Source organism: Podarcis melisellensis, assembly GCF_964234715.1.
Source record: "Podarcis melisellensis genome assembly, chromosome: Z".
NCBI classification, from domain to species: Eukaryota; Metazoa; Chordata; class Lepidosauria; order Squamata; family Lacertidae; genus Podarcis; species Podarcis melisellensis.
The window spans coordinates 43279741-43300223 of record NC_138547.1 but is presented as its reverse complement, the minus strand read 5'-3'; the positions used below and the strand labels follow the sequence as shown (position 1 = coordinate 43300223).

The 20483-nt window shown below is 43.5% G+C and overlaps 2 long non-coding RNA genes across 2 annotated transcripts in view; both read right to left on the bottom strand.

The window, feature by feature from the left end:
* Positions 1-20483, bottom strand: part of LOC309362203 — a 432839-nt gene that overhangs the window by 310431 nt on the left and 101925 nt on the right. The gene's annotated exons all lie outside the window — the stretch shown is intronic.
* On the bottom strand, positions 12329-16860 carry LOC309362193. Its single transcript, XR_014164861.1, has 4 exons — positions 16626-16860; positions 15587-15703; positions 14965-15064; positions 12329-13206 (listed from the first exon to the last, which is right to left on the bottom strand). It is a non-coding gene; the product is annotated as an uncharacterized lncRNA (long non-coding RNA).

Here is a 20483-nt window from a genome sequence, read left to right as displayed (position 1 = left end):
GCATGACTCCAACTGATTACCGTATTTTTTGCACCATAACACCCACTTTTTTCCTCCTAGAAAGTAAGGGGAAATGTCTGCGCGTGTTATGGAGGAAATGCCTACGGGTGGCATGCCTACAGATTTTCCTTCTCTAAAAACTACATGCGTGTTATGGTCAGGTGTGTGTTATAGAGCGAAAAATACGGTAATTTTGGGTGGCATATATTTTGACAATTCCGAAGTTTTGAGAGTCAGTAGTGCAGGTGGTGAAAAGGCAGAGCTGAAGAGTGCTTAAATTCTTTCTGCATATTGTCTCCAGAAAATGACATTGCAAGGAAGCTCTCCAATGAAGGAACGGGACATGAATATGTTGCTAGAAAAACCAGAAAAGAGAATCATAAAACTGTAGAGTTGGAAAGAACCTTGTGGACCATCTAGTCCAAACCCCTGCTATGCAGTAATAAAGAGTATTTTGCAAATTGTGCTTTGTGTAGTATGTATTCTCAAAGATGTATAAGATGAAAGGCTATATTGACTGTTTTCTTTCTAGGTTTTATTTCATCCTTTGATGATGCATCATGAATGTATAGAACAATTACCTCATTTTCATCCCCGCTGTAGAATCATAGATTCATAGAGTTGGAAGAGACCACGAGGGTCATCTACTCCAACTGTCTGCAATGCAGGAATCTTTTGCCCAACATGGTGCTCAAAAACTATAAGGCATAGGGCATTTTGAATCACCCTTTGACAGGTGAGATAATTCAGGACAACAATTTTAATCAAAATCGGAGATGTGGTAGTTTTTGGGTTTTTTAATGTGGTGATCTGTCATAGAACTAACCTTCTGTGAGGAAGATCGCAGGGGTTACCCAGGCCTTGCTGGTTGCAGAGGGGGCCCCATAACAGTTCAAGCTTCAGGGCCCCCAAAGTGTGGGTCACCACTAACCAACAAGCCAGTCTGTGTGATTCTTCCACATTTTAATTAAGGGTGGCTATATGCAGCATATGTATCAGTGCTGCCCTGAAATCTGCCCTCCGGTTTTGCAAGATCTTTCTTTCTTTGTAAAAGAAGCTTTCATTTTCCTGCCTCATTCTTGAGACACTTTAGAATTTCTGTAGAATTATGGAGCATGTCAGAGTTGCACTTACCAAGGCGGCTGAGGGTGGAGTGTCTGGTTTTCTTTCCAATAAACATTTCTCCAGCATTCAGCAGTCTCCCTGGCTACCTGCATTTCCTGATATGAAAAAGCCTCACAGGAGGAGTTTCCTTATCATGTCTTCATATGGGCTTTCATTGAAGCCTGGTGAGGTGATTTTGTAGAATGGAAGGGGGGAAATGCCCCTTAGTCATCCCAAAACTGAAGCAAGTGCAACAAAGATTCTGCAACCTACCCATAAAAAAAAATTGCAGAAAGTTTTCTCTGCTGTTTGATAATTTTTGAGTACTATTTCTTTTCTCATTAATAGATGGAAATGGTTGGGGGCGGGAATAACCTATGGGATAAATTTTCAACACAACACTCATATGTAGTACTCATTTCATGCCTGACTGCGTAGTGGAAGAATCCATCATTTTGGGATACTACTAAAGACACCTGGCATGAAGAAAGAAGGAAGAAAAGAAAAGTGGCTGGAACATCCACCTTGCCTGCAGAAGGTCCTAGGCTCATTCGCCAGTAGCTCCAGGTAGGGCTTGGAGAGACGCCAGTGTGAAACCCTTAAGAGCTGCTGAAAGTTAATGTAGACAATATTGAACTAGATGGACTGTTGGTCTGGGTTGGTATAACACAATTTCCTATGTAAAACAGATGGAAAGGGATAGTAAGAAGTTGGTTGGCATAGGTGTGTCTTGGGAGAGAATGGAAGAATGTACCTTTTGGGGTGAAGTCAAATTTTTGAAGAGCTACAGCATTTGCTGTGGCTGTAGAGACCAATAGGGAGAGACATGTTTTGTGGCAGCTGGGGCAGATGAAGGTGCCTGGTTGTGCTGATGCAGATGCACCATGGCGTTCCTTCTCTCTGAGCTCCTCCCAATACTCTTTACTCCTCCCGTCACTGCTATGGATACACAGCTTGTCTCCAGGCACTGTGGTCATCTGCAAGGGGTTCTCATATGGTGGGGTTAATGTTGCCAACCTTCATGTCACATTTGCGGACATTTTTATAAGGCAGAGTAAGACTGTCAATAAGGGACGCAGGTGGCACTGTGGTCTAAACCACTGAACCTAGGACTTGCTGATCAGAGGGTCAGCGGTTCGAATCCCTGCAACGGGGTGCGCTTCCGTTGCTTGGTCCCTGCTCCTGCCAACCTAGCAGTTCAAATGCATGTCAAAGTGCAAGTAGATAAATAGGTACCGCTATGGCGGGAAGGTAAACGGCATTTCTGTGTGCTGCTCTGGTTCACCAGAAGTGGCTTAGTCATGCTGGCCAGATGACCTGGAAGTTGTATGCCGGCTCACTCGGCCAATAACGTGAGATGAGCGCCGCAACCCCAGAGTCGGCCAAGACTGGACCTAATGGTCAGGGGTCCCTTTACCTTTACCTAAGACTGTCAATGGGCTTGGTGCCTGAAGTCAGCACCATGTAGAGTATGTCTTTGGGGAGCCTTCTGTCTTCTATTCTGTGGACATAACCAAACCAGAGCCGAAGTCGCTGAGAAAGAAGTGCTAGCATGCTGGAATGTGGGCTTGGAAGAACACATCTTTGTTTGAAGCTCCGTCCTGCCATGTGATACCCAAAATCCTCTTGGCACAACACACATGGAAGGTGTTGAGTTGTTGCTCCTGGTGGATGTAAGTTTTCCACATCTCACTACCTCAAAGTAATACACTGAACACATGAGCCTGGTACACTTTCATCTTGAGGTTGGTTGTTAGCATCACATTCTCCCATACCCTTTTGGAGAGGTGAGCCATTGCTGTAGCTTGCCAATATCCTTGTCCAACTCAGTGTTGATGGAGATGTTATGGTGAAGCCCAGGTAGGCAAAATTGCCTATCACCTCAAGGAAGGAAGTAACTCATGACAGTGCCTTTTGTTTTGTTTTTGAGGTGACCCAAAATTTCTTACAAAACATTTTTATCTGAGAAAAACTCCTGTGAAAAAAACATTTGGCAGAACTTTATTTGACTAATCTCCATCAATTTTGTTTTGTATGTGTCAACTACCATTTTCCTTTCATGATACTCCCAAGTGACACATCACAGGGGCTGCAAAATGAGGGCCTGGCTGCCAGTGCAATTGCTGCTATGCCAAAGGAAGGAAGTTGTACTATTCCCATGCCAATGATGATTCCAGCTATTTGTGGGTGTAGACTAATTGATATCTCATTGCCGGATATCCGAGTGCTCTCTCTGTCAGCAGGAAATAAAACCTGAGAACATCATGTCGCTGCCATTGGAGTGAGCTGAGAATCATCTAAACATCTAAACAAGGAAATAAACAACTATCTGACTTTTAGAAGATATCTGAAGGCAGCCCTATATTGGGAAATTTTTTAGTGTCTATTGTGTTTTTTACAATTTTTATATGCTGTAAGCTGCCTGAGTGGGTGGGGGTATAATTATTATTATTATTATTATTATTATTATTATTATTATTATTATTATTTCAGGAAAAGGAGCTCCCAGAATATCGGAAGAAGAGAAGCTAAGCTCTGAGATGGTGAATGAGCATGTTGCTTAGAATCTCTATCTCTGGGACTAGAGAAAGTTTTTTGAACTGCATTAAGGACTAAAAAGAAGATACGACTGTATTACTTGCCTGTTAAAGCGGGTTCTCCTTCATGGAGAGCACGTGTTGTGGTGGGAGCAACCATGACATTCCCTGTTGCTGGTTGGTGGAGGGGATGAGGTTGGCTGTGCCTGCCCCTTCTATGCTGCTGCTGCAAGGGTATTCCGTTAAACGGCTGGGGCCATGCAAGAGCCCCAGGGAGCATTTGGGGAGAGGTGTGAGCCTGGCATCCAGCTTTTGCTCTCCCCAAAATTGCTTACCCTTACTGACTTCCGCACAGGTGTGGTTGTCAGTTCTGTTCCTACCTCCAAGTGGAAACAGATAGTCGCTACCCAATGCCTAAGCAACCACTCACTTACTGTAATTCAATAAAGTGGTGGCCAAAATTATGCCAAAAACCAAAAGAAAAATGATGTGTGAATGTGTTTTTATTCAGGGGTGTCTTGGGGGTCCTCGACACGCAAAGAGCAATGTGCTACTTTGCATCTTGTATTGTTTATTTATACCTATTTTAAAAACCATTTGCAGTACAGCTTTGAAACTCATTCTTGTGGTGGAAAGCAAATTGTTTTCTATTGTACACAAAGTCCAGATTCTGTTGCAGCAATTCTAATATTCCGGAATAACAGACATTTTCAGTGGTGGCTCCCAGCCTTTGGAATGCCCCCCCCCCCGCCGCCCTGGGGAGTCAAGCTTGGCACGATCACTGCTTAAATTTAGGTGTTGGGCAAAAACATTTACTTTCAGCCAGGCTTTTGACCTTTAACTAGGAGAATTTTAGATACTGTGGCCTCTCTTACTAGGTTGCATTTTTATGTAAATCGGTGTTTATAGCTCTTATTCATTTTGTATTAGCTTTACACATTTTGTGCATAGTATTGTTAAGCTGCTTTGAGTTTAATTTTCATTAACAAAAGCAGCTAAAAGGTTTGATAAATATCAAACCAATAAGTAGTTGTAATCATAAATACAATAAAAATATGTATAGGTTGCTTCGGTATTTTCTCCTACAGCTCCCTGGTGTAAGGCTGGATTACCCTCATCCCAAAGGTTTTCATAATATAGGAAGAAGCCAGTTCATTTCACTTTACCTCTTCTTGTTTGTTTTGCCAGATGGATGAATCAGATGATGTGCCCCCTCTCTCTCCTCCTCAAGTGCTTGCTAACTGCCATTTGGCCTCCTGCTCACTTATATCATTTCCTCATTCCTTTACAAAGAAAGGATTACCTATGCTCCCTTCTTTGCCTATAGAGATGTTTGTCACTTCGATAATTCTGCCCTAGCTGCATAAAAGAGATTCAACACATCCTTGCCTCCTTAATGGAATCCTGCCTTGCCCTATTATCTCATGCATGAGGAAAAGAAGATAGCTAGCAAATGGGTTCTTCACACTACAGTGCCTTGCATTGCGTCCACTGTTCTGTAAGATGTCCACAAGATTCACTTCTCCCCGATTCCTTGGCCCACTCAGCTTACAAACAGTCTCAGGGAAGAGATGAATTTGCTTCACAGAGGACCCAGTTACTTACAGAAAGCTGGGAAAGAGACTGGATGTGTGGAGCAGGAGAGCAGGAGAAACCATAGCTATATTATCTCCTGCTGAATAGGAAGACTGAATGGTCTACAGCATGTGCATTATCCATCTTTCAACCTGATAAAAGCTTTTGTAGAATGTGAATGAGGAGGGAAATAGCTCAATAGCAGAGAAACTGAGGTCCCAAGCAAAAAGCCCAGCATCTCCAGGTAACGCTGGAAGACAATGCTGCTTGATATCCTAGACTGGGTAATAAGGGAGGTTCCTATTTTTTTCTATATATATAAACTGGGCCAGTATTACAACTCTGAGATTTTTTTGTTTCCCCTCAAAGGCAGTAATCTTACTCACATATACCTGGGGCTTATGTGTCTCTAGGCATTCACCGGCTTGCCCTGCTAAATGAATAATAATACAGTGGTACCTCAGGTTTGGGACACAGGTGGTGCTGTGGGTTAAACCACAGAGCCTAGGACTTGCTGATCAGAAGCTTGGCGGTTCGAATCCCCGTGACAGAGTGAGCTCCCGTTGCTCAGTCCCTGCTCCTGCCAACCTAGCAGTTCAAAAGCACATCAAAGTGCAAGTGGATAAATAGGTACCGCTCCAATGGGAAGGTAAACGGCGTTTCCGTGCGCTGCTCTGGTTCGCCAGAAGTGGCTTAGTCATTCTGGCCACACGACCGGGAAGCTGTACGCCGGCTCCCTTGGCCAATAAAGAGAGATGAGCGCCGCAACCCCAGAGTTGCCCACGACTGAACCTAATGGTCAGGGGTCCCTTTACCTTTACCTCAGGTTACATACGCTTCAGGTTACATACGCTTCAGGTTACAGGATCCGCTAACCCAGAAATAGTGCTTCAGGTTAAAAACAGTTTCAGGTTAAGAACGGACCTCCGGAATGAATTAAGTACTTAACCTGAGGTACCACTGTATGCATATCAATTTGATTTGAGGACAATTTACAATCACACAAAACTGGTGGGTGACTAGATAGCAGGATGTAGACTTGATCCAGGTCTGGAAATCTTTTACCTCTCCTTTGCAAATGGAGGAATAACATGTGCAAAGTCTGGAGGTGTGTGGTTAAACATCCACCTTCAGGTTGCACAGTCCTGTACAGTTTCCTAGTTAGTACAATTATTGAACCAGCACTGTCTTTGGCAGAATCCAAATCGGCAATTTGCAGGAACTGTGGTTCTGCTCACAAGAACCTTTGTCTCATGACAGTAAATGTGTCCTAAATTAGGGCACTTGATTTTTGTTTTCTAAAACAAGGACCAAGATTTATGGTGGTAATCTTTCCCATTGAATCAGATGAAATGGAAGAACTATGAAAGCCAGGACATACTGGAGCTGAGCACTACAGAATATAAAGCTAACCCGAGTGGCGGATCTTGGGATCTCGAATTTCCGCAGCTCCCTCTGTGACACCAAAATTCATCACCCCTCTGCCTGTTGCGCTCCATTCTAAACAACAACAACAATAATAATAATTTATTATTTATACCCCGCCCATCTGGTTGGGTTTCCCCAGCCACTCTGGGCAGCTCCCAATTGAGTGTTAAAAACAATACAGCATTAAATATTAAAAACTTCCCTGAACAGGGCTGCCTTCAGATGTCTTTTAAAAATAGGATAGCTGCTTATTTCCTTCACATCTGAAGGGAGGGTGTTCCACAGGGTGGGTGCCACTACCAAGAAGGCCCTCTGTCTAGTTCCCTGTTACCTCACTTCTCACAACGAGGGAACCACCAGAAGGCCCTCAGCGCTGGATCTCAGTGTCCGGGCTGAACGATGGGGGTGGAGACGCTTCTTCAGGTCTACTGGGCCGAGGCCGTTTAGGGCTTTAAAGGTCAGCACCAACACTTTGAACTGTGCTCAGAAACATACTGGGAGCCAATGCAGATCTCTCAGGACCGGTGTTGTGCGGTTCCAGCAGCCACTCCCAGTCACCAGTTTAGCTGTCACATTCTGAATTAATTGCAATTTCCAGGTCACGTTCAAAGGTAGCCCCATGTAGAGCACATTGCAGTAGTCCAAGCAGGAGATAATTAGAGCATGCACCACTCTGGCAATACAGTCCGTGGGCAGGTAGGGTCTCAGCCTGCATACCAGGTGGAGCTGTTAGACAGCCGCCCTGGACATAGAATTAACTTGTGTCTCCATGGACAGCTGTGAGTCCAAAACGATTCCCAGGCTGTGCACCTGGTCCTTCAAGGGTACAGTTACCCCATTCAGGACCAGGGAATCAGCCACACCCGCCTGTCCCCCCAAAACAGTACTTCTGTCTTGTCAGGATTCAACCTCAATCTGTTAGCCGCCATCCATCCTCCAACCACCTCCAGACACTCACATAGGACCTTCACCACCTTCACTGGTTCTGATTTAAAAGAGAGGTAGAGCTAGGTGTCATCTGCATACTGATGAACACCCAGCCCAAACCCCCTGATGATCTCTCCCAGCAGCTGCATGTAGATGTTGAAAAGCATGGGGGAGAGGACAGAACCCTGAGGCACCCCACAAGTGAGAGCCCAGGGGTCTGAATACTCATCCCCCCCACCACTTTCTGTACAAGGCCCAGGAGGAAAGAGCGGAACCACTGTATAACAATGGCCCCAGCTCCCAACCCCTCTAGATGGTCCCGAAGGATGTTATGGTTAATGGTGTCAAAGGCCACTGAGAAATCCAGCAGAACTAGGAAACAGCTCTCACCTTTGTCCCTAGTCCGCCAGAGATCACTGACCAGTGTGACCAAGGCAGTTTCAGTCCCACGGTGAGACCTTGGAAGGGATCCAAATGGTCCACATTATCCAGGCATGCTTGGAGTTGTTCAGCAACACCCCCTCTCAATCACCTTGCCCAAGAATAGTAGATTTGAGACTGGGCAATATTTGGTCATATTGTCCGGGACTAAAGATGTTTTTTCAAGAAGCAGTTTAATAACCGCGTCTTTCAGAGGGTCTGGGAAGGCTCCCTCGCAGAGGGAAGCATTCACTACCCCACAGAGCCCATCACCTAGCCCTTCCCAGCTCGCTTTTATTAGCCAGGATGGGCAAGAGACAGGTGGTTGGTTTCACTCGTCTAAGCAGCCTGTCCACATCCTCGGAGGCAATAGATTGGAATTGATCCCATGTAACATGACTAGACAGGACTCTAGCACTCTCCCACCCTACCCTGCTCCCACGGTGGAGTCTATCTCCTTCCAAATCTGAGTGACTTTATCTGCAAAAACTTTGCAAAAACCAGGCCCTGGTGACCAAGGTGGTTCTGATAGATTGCAAACCACCTGAAAGAGTTTCTTGTTGCTGTTTTCTGCAGATGCAATAGAGGCGGTGAAGAAGGTCCTCTTCACCGTTGCCATTGCCATTTGGTAGGCTCAACGTTGAGCTCTAGCCTGTGTCCAGTCTGATTCAGAATGAGTTTTCCACCACTGGCGCTCTAGCTGTCTCAACGATTGTTTCATCACCCTCAGCTCTGGGGAAAACCACGGGGCTGTCTGGGCTCCATGCAATCGGAGATGGCACTTCAGAGCCAGACAGTCAATAGCCCTGGTTAACTCGGACTTCCGGGTCGGCGCCATCGCCGAATGGCGGGCTCCCTCCGAGCTCCGGAGGGAGCCTGCTCGGCAGGGGCTGGGTCCTACCGCACCGGCGATGCGGGGACCCTTAAAAACCACGGCCACGGAGGCCGTGGACATGGAGACTCGGCTGGCACCGTCAGCGCCCTCTCGATTCGTGAAGGAGCCTTTTTAAAGGCTACGGATCGGGTGCCGGGGAGGAGCGTGGTGCTTTGAGTCCTCTGCTATCCCTGCCGAGCGCAGCCGCATGCCATCTGGCGGAGAGCGCTGACTTCTTCTATTGAAAATTTGGACCCAAAAGAAGAACCCGTGAGTAATTGGAATATGGACTAAAAAGAGGGATAAATTTTTAGAATTTGGAGCGAACGGGGGAGGTGGAAAAAAGGAAGTCAGCCCCCCCCCCAAATTGTAGAAGAGCCAAAACAAAGGACTGGATAACTAAGATCGAGAGGAACCTTATCTTGCCGAACTAGCAACTTCGCGAGGGAAATTTATAAGATTGAGCTGGAGGAGAAAAGTGGAATTCGTATTAAAAAGCAACCCCCCCGGAATCCCTGGAGCGATTCGTGAAAATGCCTGGAGAAGAATAACGGAGGTTTTGACAGCTGTCAAAGAGCTGTCAAAACGGAAGAATGAAATTGAGACTTTGTTATGAGGACTTTGCCGGTTACATTTGTTATAAATTGGAGATAAATTGTTTCAAATAAGGATTTATAAGATATTTGGACTGGCGGATGTGATCTGGAAGGGAACTTTGTTATTGTAATCCACCTAGAGGAGCTGAGGGACATTGCATGTGTTTTCGACGGGAAACTTGAACAGTTGGATAGAACTTTTAATCTCCTGGGAAACTGCAGAAATGGAACATTATTTTGTCTACAGAGGCCTACACTTTACTGGAAACAATGGATTAATCTGTTGAAAAATGAAAGGAACATGATGTAATGTTTTGCTCCTGAATAACAAGCCTCTGTAGAGACACTAGAAGCCTTTGGAAAAAGAACATTTCTGTGAGGGAACAGGGAAGTAAAAAGGAGGAGAGTGATTGACAAGAACAAGGAAACAACAAGAACTGGACAGAACTGGAGTGGGAACATTTGGGATATCCAGATTCGACAAGCTTATGGATATAAAATTGGAGTTTATACTCCTGGATATAAAAATCTGGATAGAAGAAATGGGCCCCCTTTGATAGACTCCTTCTATGATTGGACATCTGTAATTTAAAAAAAAAAAAGACCGGTAAAGAACCAGAGGGATGTGGGTTTAGTGAAATGTGGGTTCATCAGGAAGACATTAGAAGTGGAGGGATAGGAGGAACGCAACAGGGAAAGAGGGGAGGGAAATTTGGAATCCAAAGGTTGTAAAATTATTGTTTGTTTTATTCTATTTTCATCTGTACTATATTTGAAAGGGGGGAACTCGTGGAAGGGAATAGGTCGACCTTAGGGGATGGAAATTTGGATAAATTGAGTTATTGATGATGAGTGTATTTTGGGAATAAGAATTTGTTGAATATTATTGCTTTTTTGGAAGATTTGGAACACAAGAGGGGGTGGGGAGGGGAAGTCCTGGATATTGGAAAAAGTTTATGAATTGGATTTTATTTGTTTTAATTTGGAAAACCTTAATAAAAATTATTTTAAAAAAAAATAGCCCTGGTTAACTCCGCATTCCAGCAGGCCGCCAGGGAATCAGCTGAAAGGCCATCAGCATGGGATAAAACATCCCCTACCACTCTGGAAGCCAATTGGATCCATTATGTGGCAGGGGCGGACCATTCAAATCGGTCCCACCTCCCTGCAGAGGGGAAGGGTTGCAGAGAAGTCCAATTGCACCAGGAAGTGATCTGACCATGGCACATGCAGTGGGGAGGTCAGTACACCAAAAGGAATCCTGTACTGCCCCTATTGCCCAACTTCCAGAACATGCACTCAGAGAACTGGGTCTTCCCAGTGATGCAAACTAGTGACTTCCTAAAAATCACTGCAACCCCCTCTCCCCACCCACAAGGCCTGGGTTGCTGTGCGTAAGAGAAACCTGGTGGACAAGCAGCGGCAAGGACAGTCCCATCTGCTTCATCCAACCAGGTCTCTGTCACACATGCCAGCATCCCCTGCAGTGTGCTGAGGCTCCACACTTAGCGTGGCCAAACCATTCAAACTCCCTTAAATCCTCCTCTGATAATCCTGCATTATTTCTTCTGAACTTCAGATCTTGACGAGAGCTACAACTTCATTGTCCCTTTTTAAGTCTGTTAAGCCAATGCTCATCGAATTGTCAGTATACTTAGGGTTTTCCCCTTCCCCCCAGTTTCCTTTCATTCTTTTAAAGAAGTTCCATTCCCTTCTGATGTGCTCCATATCCATTTCAGTTTCCCATAAACGGAAATTAAAAGTAAATTGAACTTCTTTAAGTGGGTGCACTTGAATGGTCTTGAAACCTTGAATTGCCTTGGAAACCAGAGCTTTGTCTAAGGGTTTTCCTCTTATTTGACAATGGAGTGATCTAATTATAGAGGGTTCTGATTAGTTCCAAATTATAATTGGATAAGAATTTGGGCAATATGAATAGACTGGTGATTAAATACAAAATTATCTGTTTTGTTGTGATGATGGTGTGTGTGTGTATGTGGTTTTTGTTTTTGTTTTAAATTCAAAGTCCTTGTAAGTTCATAATATAGATGACAGAGCTGCAGAAGAAACTTCTGTGAAACTGAACATTTAAAAAATTGTTGAAGAGCATTGAGTACTTTCAGAAGTGATCTGCCATCTTCAGATATTCTCTTCAAAACTTTTGCCACAACGAATGATAATCTGATTAGGACTGGCTTATGCACTTATCCACAAGGCACATCAGGAAGAACTTGGCAAGAGCTGTTCAACAATGGAACAGACTCCCTTTGAAGGTGGTGATCTCTCCTTCCTTGGAGGTTTCTAAGCAGATGTTGGATGGCTATCTATAATGGATACTTCAGCTGAGATTCCTGCATGGCAGGGAGTTGGACTAGATGAGCCTCAGGGTCCCTTCCATCTCTATTATTTTATGATTCTATGTAGTTGTCCAGCCAACTTATATGTACAAAAAAATCCATGCATTGAGACAACCTGTGCATTAAAATGAATATACAGTGGTACCTCTGGTTACGAACTTAATTCGTTCTGGAGGTCCGTTCTTAACTTGAAACTGTTCTTAACCTGAAGACCACTTTAGCTAATGGGGCCTCCACTGCTGACGCGCCGCTGACGCATGATTTCTGTTCTCATCCTGAAGCAAAGTTCTTAACCCAAGGTACTATTTGTGGGTTAGCAGAGTCTGTAACCGGAAGCGTCTGTAAACCGAGGTACCACTGTATCAGTGAAAGTAACTTATAAAATGCATTTAGGGAAAATTCCTTGCAAAAATGTGTGTCAGTTCAAACTGTATTTAAAAATGTGTTTATTAAAACACATTCACACTAAAATTCTCATGCAGATTTTTTAAAATTCAAAATGCTATGAGATGTGAAGAGCTGGATTTAAGACTGCCAAAAACGAAAAACATTGAGAACTGAAATTAACAGGTCCTTCCATCCCTGTTTAGGACTTGAGTTGCTGGGGCAGAGCCAAACTGCAGAAAAAGTGGAGATGCCTGACCAGCAGCTTAATGAAGGCAGAGGAGCAACTTCTAAAGGTCCCTGGGTGATTAAGCAAGAAAAGGGAGCAAGATAACATGAGACAGTGGCAGAAGAGTGCAAAGACAGAGAAAGGAAATAAAGTTGGTCTAGGGAGAGTTGAGTTTGGGAGGAGGGCAAGGAAAGATAAGTGATTGGGCAAGCAAAGCCCCCAAAATAATTTATGCCAAATGAAGGAATTATGAGAAGTAACATAAACCACATCAGGAGTGAGCTACAGCAGAACAGACAAGAAGCAGTGGCTGGTCTTATATCAGCATAATTAGCTAGTGGTGAAGGAATTTATGTTAAGAAAGGATTGTATGATGATGTGAACTCCAAACTCATGGGCAGGCCCCAACATTTCTAGCTAGTGTGGATAAAACATCCTTGTCTGAAACCCTTGCAATCCATTGCTATCCACTGTTGACCATACTGAGCTAGATGGAGTGATAATCTGACTCAACACAAGACAGCTTCCTGTGTTCATACCCAAAGTGGATATTATCATTATGCTTCGGTGTGATTCATCTTGTTGTCCACATTTCCTCCCAGTCAACTTCCACTGGGGTGGCAATGTTCTTCACTGGGTGCAATTAGTCACTTTCTGATGTAGAAAGCTGTAGAGTTTTCTGTCCTCAGAGGAGTCTCATCACCCGTCTCTGTGTGAGTCACTGCTGCATATTTCCATCCTTCTAAGTAAGAGCTGTGCCTGGATCAGTAATTCACTGGGAAACATAGGGGTGGGGGATAAAAAGCCTAGCATTACACATGAAAAGGAAACACTGTTGGTTTCATAAGTGAACCTCATCTCCATCCAGAAGGGAGGGGGAAAATACTCTTAACCAGAAATTTGGGGGACATTGCTCTAATAGTTGGAGGCTTTAGAACTTTCACTGTAAATGGAACAGATTTCTAACTTGCAAGCTCTGAATAAAGACCCAAGCTTAATGCATTTGAAGTGCAGGAAAAAGTGGATGCTCAAATGGGGATATTTATAGAAATGACATGTGCCTATATCTTGAAGAGGTGCTATATGATATTATGGGTAAACTGATCTGCTAGAAAGTTGAAAAGGAGCTAATGACCAGAGAATGGAACAGTCCATTTCATCTGTATGCTGTTTTGCTAACAATTTAGAATGTACCTACAACTGCAATTCAGATAACATTTTAGGCAGACGGATAACATCAAGGGAGCTACATCTTCAGATTCTCAAAAATTATCAGCCAGGACTGAAAATCATGAAAATGGCAGATATAGTGACGATAAAACAGTCCCTGTTCTGCAGAAGGATAGCACACAACCACTAAGGTTCCTAAGAAGTGGCATTGTAGAAGGGGGACACAAGAGTGCCCAGCTTTGGGACTTCTTCTTTTTTTGGGGGGGGGCAGCAGGAATGATTGTGTCATCTGTCCACTAGCTGAAGGAAGTTATGGGGCCTCCTCGCTCTGAAAGGTGAAGGATGTGTTAATGAGATTCTTTGTCTTTCTAGTTAAAAGTAAAAGGTTGCACATCATCTGGCCTGGAGGTCTTTTGATGAAGCTCAATGTGTTCTACAAGCTGCTTCCCACCCTCTAACAAACACTCTCTGTTTTCCCTATCGGCCCAGTGGGCTTTTGAAATCCTCTTTCTTTAATGAATCCATGCATCCATTAAGCAGAATGGATGTCATGTAGTCAATGTACATAACAACCAGCCAATTTGAATGTTCACCAAATCTCATGGAGAATGTGGACATAATCCATTCATGAATAGTGAATTGTGCACATTTCCTGGGAGGCCTCCGGAACTGTGCATATTTTGGAGAATGTACAAAATCCAGTCAATATTTGCATATTTCCAAAGCCTGTTGGAGATTATATATGTTTACCAATAAATGTGTAGAATTCCCAATTTGTGAATGGATTACTGTATTTGTAAGGCCCGGTGAATGTTCACAAGAAGCACATTAGACAAACCATTCAACTCATATTCCCCTTAACACATGTGTGAATGAAACAGCAGCCCCTACACTAATAGGTTTTGAAACTTAGGTAGAGTGCTGCACAGTAAGAGAACGGTGTGGTGTACGTAAGGTTTGGGAAGTGGGAAGAAGTAGGGTGTATAGGCTTAGTACAAAGGAACAGTAGCAAGGCAGGAATCAAATCTGACAGGTTCCAATTGTCTATCAGTGAACTTTATAGTCTGGACGTCGTGGTTCAATGCACATTCAACAAAGCAGCAGTTGTTTACTACAGCACCAGCCAACAGGGCCAGCCCTACCATTAGGCTACAGCCTGGCAGCAGCTGCTGGAAAGTGCAGTGCAGTGGTGAGGTGTTCTAGGTCCAACGCAGGGCTTCTCTATCTTTCTGATGCAATGGGGGACACTCACCCATCAACACGGCTGAAGTAAGTTTGAACTGTTCACCCAGTTGGGCTATATATGTAGAATTGGTGGTAGATCATAGGCACTGCAGACCAGGATGGCTGTAAATTTGCTTACCGGGTTTATTTCTATTAATGAACCTTCACCACTTCCAGTGGCTTTCCAGTATCAAGAAGACTTACTATTTATTGGCACTGTGTGTGAGGACAATGATTCTCTGCAGTAAAAAGAGAGGGGCAAGACGAAAGAAAATTACCACATCCAAAGTATATTTTCCCACACTGCATTGTACAAATGACTGCTATCATTAATAAATTAAACCAGGATTTCAATAGTGAGATTCATCAGCTTCGAAACTCCTGTCAGGTGATTGCTGGAGACTCTAATCCGAGTTGCTTCTGTACCAGCATCAAAAATAAAACTTTTTGGGGAGGAAATGAACCTTTATTTTGCCCCAATGTTCTGGTAGCTTAAAATTATAGCTGCATCTCCTTCTCTCCCTATCTGATGAATGGAAAAGAAGGCAGCGTTCTAAACTTCTGCAGGGTTTATAGATGCAATGATTCACCCTTTCAGCCATTGGTAGCTGTGTGATAATAAAAGATAAATCGGAGATTGCAAGAAACAACAAACCAAGAAAATATATTTGAGACAAAGTAATCTGCTTCAAGGCTCTTCTTAACATTTGTAATTTAAGTCTACTGTGCCTCCAGGGTGGACTTATATTTCCCATTCTTACCTCATGGAAATGGTAGCCAATGTGTTGCCCTCCAGGGGTTATTGAACTACAATCCCCATCATTTCTGACTTTTGGCTATGTTGGTTGGGACTGTTGACACCTGCTGTCCAGCAACACCTGGGGGACACCACTTTTTTTTAAATTTAATAGCAAAGCATATAACCATCTTCAGGAACAGGTTTAGCACCTCATATATTGTTTGTGAAAAGGAAACTATGCCCAGTGGTGTATTTGTGTAATTAATTTTCTTATACCCCTTCTCCTTTGGACAACGATCTCACATAAGCCTTCTTTACATGATAATGTGTATTACTGCACTTCAAAATGTGGTAAGCCAGTCTTGAAGCATTTGGGTCCTACTGCTCATTTTGCTGCAAGAGTCTTTGGACTTCTTCAACAAAGTTCTGGCCTGGTGTACCATCTCCTGGAGACAAGCTATGGGACCAGCTTCAGAGGCTGGCTGCTGCTGATAACCAGTTGCTGGATGGATGGGTGAGATCTTGGTCTAGAGTTCACCCCATAATTCTCCTAAAGTGAAAATGCAATATGAACTTGTAATTTTCAGCTTAGGTAAATGCTGAAGTTGGCTACCAACTTGGAGGACATTAACAGAGGATTAGACAAATTCATGGATAATGCTATCAATGAGTGCTAGTCTAGGACCTGGGCGATCCAAGTTCAAATTCCTTCCACAGACATGAAGGTCAGTGGATGACCTTTGGCCAGTGATTATCCCTGAGAGGAGGGAAAGAGCCATATACACAACCTTTGAGCTCCTTTGAAGAAATGTGGAATATACCTGTAATAATAAATAAAAATAGTTAATAAAATTGTAGAAAGTTGTAACTGCCTCTGAATACCGGTCCTTGAGAATCCCAAATGGCAAGAGTGCTCAGGTCCTACCTGAAGACTTCCCATGGAAATTTGACTGGCCACTCATTGGGAGTTTATTTTTTAGTTGCAAACTGATGTAGAAATGTGGAAAAATGAGAAACCAAGAGAAAGCAAAATGGCATTCTTTCCAATCCCTAATTCATACCTGCAGATCATCCGTTGACCAGAATGCTGTTGCTAGATATTTTCTTGGAAGGTTACCATAAAAGTATACTGAGTGGCATTTTCATTTGTTGCAGAAGTCACAAGAGTGAATTGTGCCGTCAACTCTCAAATGGTGTCTTCGCAACTCTGATTCTGAGCTCAAATAAGCTTTCAATAGAATCCAAAGCCAGACACGGAAGGTCAGGACTCTTTTGAATTGGATCACCTGATTATGATTCTGCCAATCAGAAGAAACAGAAGCTGTAAACAGACAATAAATAGGCTTTAAAATGGGAAAGCCCTGAAAATAGCCAATTTTATGCTTCAGCTGTGTCAGGCAGTTTAGCACTAATTAAATTTTGCACCAACCTGCCTGAGGTTATGCCATTAACAGTGCTAATATATATCTAGATATAAATAAATACATCCTGGGCCTAATGTGTGAGGAAAGCAAAAGTATTTTTGATGGTACAATATAATCTAATTTATGCTCATTTATAAATACTTCAAGCTACATTAGATCATTTGCTGTACTGAAATAGTTTCTCAGCAAAATATGATATGAGCTCTCCCAAAGGTTTATTGCACAGCGGGGGGGGGGGGGAGAGTTGAGCTTATCTGCTTTCACAAATGCATGTTCTCTACATCTCACAGAGAAGCATTTGCAATTTGGCTCTATGCTTGTCCGTACTGGTAAGATTCCCAGAATTGCAGTACCAGACCAAAAATGTCAGCACAAAGGAGACAATTCACACAGACACAGTAAACTGGCTGCAAGGCTGTGATCTTCAAATCCTTTACAGTGCACCCCAGCATAAGAAATCCACTAGGGCAACTGTTTCCACCCCTATTCTGAATGGAGAATAAGATGGATCAGTATCATCCAAAAATGTGTAAAGTGGTGAAGCCACCACTTGCTTTGCCCCCCCCCCAAGGCAAATTAGGGATAGATGACACTTTTCTGTGACCAAAGGAGCTAAATTTGACTTTTTTAAAGGGGTTGTCTTGCCAAGAACCTGCCCCCAAACCTCCGAGAGACCATTCTTGTTGGACCAGATTGTGACTAATGAGAAGGGGGTAAAAAGAAGTTTGCAAGGCAGAATGATGCCTTCACTTCTGTAAGGCCAGCCAGCCTGAGCCAGGAGAGTCCCAGTTCATACCAGACACCACTTGAAATTTGAGGAACAAGACAAGAATTTGAGGCTCTCTGTCTCTGCAAGTTCCAAGCCCATAAAATATTACTCAGTAGCAGCTTGAACAAGAGGCCCAAATATCCAAGACTTTTACCAATAAATCACACCAGTGTTAAAGAGGTAGATTTATTAAGAATAATTAAAAATAGCAACATTAAAAATAGAACCTGTACACCAGTGCAAAATAGGATTAGAAAATACAGACCACAAAGGTTCATTACCAAACGGTCAAAGACCCTGCAGGAGCTTGTCCCTCTGCAATGGTGAGTTGTGGCTGCACATGTTGTAGAGGCCAAGTAGGTCTACCAACATCTCCACAGGAGGTGGCCGCCAAGGGGAGTAAGAGGGATGGTTCATTGAATCCACCAGGCAGAAGGGAAAGGCTGCAATAAAAACTCTTAAGGAACTTCATCAGGATCCAGGCAGCCTGGATGAGCTCACAACTGGTGCATCAGAGCTGTGCCTCAAGGGTTTTGAGATGTTGCTCCTTCATATCTGCACCCAACAGACATTTCCCACTCTAGATAAAGCCTCTGGGTGGTGCATCACAGAGGCAATAGTGGAAGAAATAAGTCTTCTTCACTGCCACCATTGTTACAAACTTAGGACTCATCCACATTTACTTTCTGTCCCATGCTATCTAGGCACAGGTCCATGCTTTCCTGGTCTGTGTCTGACTGCCTCCCCACCCCACTCTCTGCCACTTCCCCCCGAAAAAGCTGTCCTTTCCCACTAAATTGGAGCAAACGGCAATTTGGGTTTTCCATGGATTTGCTGGTTGCTCTGATTCAGTGGTAAAGAGTGGATTTTTGTGGGGAAAGTACCAGGGAGAAGAGAAGAGAAGAGACTTGGACACAGACCTGGAGGACCTGGGCTTGTGCCTAGAAATGCAGAGCGAAGGTAAGTGTGGATTTCCTGTTATCCAGCAAAAAGAAGATTTGGAGGATAGCTGAACTACCTAGTCTCAAAGCAAAGCAGGGAAGTGTTCTTGATTTATTGACTGATTTATTTCTTTATCCATCCAGCAACCAGAAGAGTGTACATTTTGATTTTCTTACAACGGTTCCACGATGTACTGGGATAGCTCAGTTGGTAGAGCATGAGACTCTTAATCTCAGGGTTGTGGGTTTGAGCCCCACATTGGGCAAAAGATTCCTGCACTGCAGGGAGTTGGACTAGATTACCCATGTGGTGCCTTCCAACTCTATAATTCTAGGGTTCTATAAAGTGGACCAGGTTGAATGACTCAAGAGTATCAGATGAGTCCCAAAGGATCAAACCAACATCCCATCTAGTCGAGAACGCTGTTTCCTACCATGGCTAGCCAGTTCTCCTTGGAGCATCTGCAAGCTGCATATGAGAGTAGCTGCCCTCTTCTGCTACCCAACAAACTTCAAGTAAGCATAGATTTGAAAACAAAACTTTCAAGCCCTAGTCTGTCAACTCTACTCACTTTCACCACATTGTCTCCCTTATTAGTTCCATGTCTGACAGAAAATCATCTAACTTTTCTTTGAACTTTTCCTCCCTCCTTCAAAATTATAGAGAGTAAAGTAAAGTAAATAAATATATATATATAGAGAGAGAAGCCCCTTCCATGCCCAGCTTTAGTGATGTGTCCAGTTGATTTCTATTCCAAGCACCTCTCCCTTGACAAATATCACTGTTTCCCAACATCAAAGACCCCCAGTAGCATCCTGTTGCACCAGGCACCATTTTCTAGTGATTTACCGAAGTTACAGCCTGCATCTCTGATAAACTCCCATTGCCTTAACAGCATTCCTACTTAATCGAGTGACAGAATGTTGGCAGATCTAAGATCCTCATCCATGGGAACTCAGTTAGAATAATAATACAGGCGTCTGTGGCATTTAGCCCATCTTCTCTGGGTCATGCTCTGAAAGTAGATGATACAGGAATCCTTGCTGAAGCTGAGTAGGTCTGGGCTTCATAAGCCCCTCAAAGGGAGACCACCTGATAATTTTATGTCAGCTTGGGTGTCACAGAGAGAAAACAGAGTTTTTAAAATACAAATTCTATGTACATCTATAAAAGGGAAGTAGACTTCAGATCTGATTAAACGATTCTTGGCATCTGGCTGCATCACAGAACTGTTAGCAAATAAACTATCCATGGAGACAGTTACAGCAGTGTACAAAAATGTGTTAATTCCTGTTTGTAATTTGATTAATAGTATATTTTCTATTTAGTAAGATATTTGTGATAGATGTATGCATCTCGAGAAGCCTCTGTACAAATATACAGTTTATACAGGCATGTACAACCAGTGTGCACTGTCTAGACTTGGGGTAGCAAACCTAGGGTTCTGCTAAGGTTGTTGGACTCCAACTCCTGTCAGCCTCAGTCAACATGGCCAATGGTCAGGGATGATGGGAGTTGGAGTCCAACAGCATTTGGAGGACCATTGGTTCCTTATCCCCAGCTTAGACTAGGATGGGGAGATCAAAGTTCAGATCCCCACTAAGCCATGAAGCACACTGGGTGATTTTGAGATACTCCCTCTCTCCCTCTCAGCCTAACCTACCTAACAGGGTTGCTGTAAAAATAAAATGTACTCCACCTTGAGAATGGAAAGTTTGGCTATAAGTATATTTCATTCATTCATACGTTATTTAACTCTTTATATCATAATAATTAAATTTATT